This window comes from Aplysia californica, unplaced genomic scaffold, assembly GCF_000002075.1.
Source record: "Aplysia californica isolate F4 #8 unplaced genomic scaffold, AplCal3.0 scaffold00426, whole genome shotgun sequence".
NCBI lineage: Eukaryota > Metazoa > Mollusca > Gastropoda > Aplysiida > Aplysiidae > Aplysia > Aplysia californica.
Window position 1 is genome coordinate 303620 of NW_004797696.1, and position 1346 is coordinate 304965.

Genomic DNA, 1346 nt, shown 5'->3' on the forward strand with positions numbered 1-1346 from the left:
AAAAGAAAGTGAGACAGCTACACATCTTTTATGGACACGGCACTGGCTTCCTGTTGAGGAGAGAATTACGTAAAGTTGGCGATACTATGTTATAAATTTTTTAACTTAAATGGTGCACCATCACATTAACTTTAATCAAATCTGTTGAAACTGTAGCCTGCATTCCAATTCGCAGTTTAAGATCATCAGCTCACTAAAAGTAATCATATTACATGTATTACTTTTATCATCAATGAAACTTAAAACAGGGGGTGAAAGAGCATTTATTTGCAGACCGCACTGCCCAGTAAACTAATGAGATATTAAATCTTTTGATTCATTTAAAAGTCAGCTTAAGTTATTTGTTCCGTTTTTAGGTTAATGAGTTATACCAGAGAGGATTACTGTAAACTCTCTGGTTATACATCTAGATTTCTAATCAAAACACAAAGTTTTGTTTATGTTTTGCTATTTGTATGTGTAAAGAGCTTCAGAGCCTATGTTTTTTTAAAAATTGGAGTTGGGCGTTATCTAATCTTACATGCCATTTGTTGTTGTTGTTATTATTATTACGTAACCTAACCTAACCTAAGCTAACATAACCTGACCTAACCTATTTTTAATACAGAGAGTAAGAAGAAAGATCATTTCTTTAAGACACCCTATTACTGACACAACAAAATTGTGTTTCATGAGCGCTGATAGCGACATTTGCGAATGATCGACGGCGGTTGTTTGTTTTTTTAAAGAATGAACGGAAGGTAGTGGAGTGCACGCGCGCTTCCCGAGTCTGTTACGTGAACTGAACTCAGGGATGTTCTATTTATAACCTTCTCGCGTTGACTACATATTTATAATGTGCTTGGGGTGAACACGTGTAACTCGCCTGCTTCTTGGCCTACTTTTGGTGTCTGATTTTGGTTGTGAGAAATGTATTTTCAAACTTTTCATTTTTAAAAGTTTAGTTTTAGTACAGGTTTTACGGCGCTCGCAAATGCATAAGGTCATATGAGCACCAAGCCACAAATCTTTCATTGATTGAATTTATGCAACAGTAATTTTCATATTGGTTTCGTTTGGCCCGATATGAAAATTCCTGAACCTAGATGATATATTCCTTAACACTGGTTAAAAACCTTAACATTTTCTTCTATTGACGATAAACCTCCCCAAATCGCCTTTCCTGCTAAAGTGAAACAGCTAGTTATTCTTAGATCTTCAAATATTTTAAATGGTCGATCTTGAATAGTTCATCCTTATCTTTATTCTTTTAAATTCGTGTTTCATTCTCTCCACATTCAACATTATCCATAATTCTCTTCCTCCAGGCTTGGCTCTCTCTCTCTCTCTCTCCCTCTCTCTCTCTC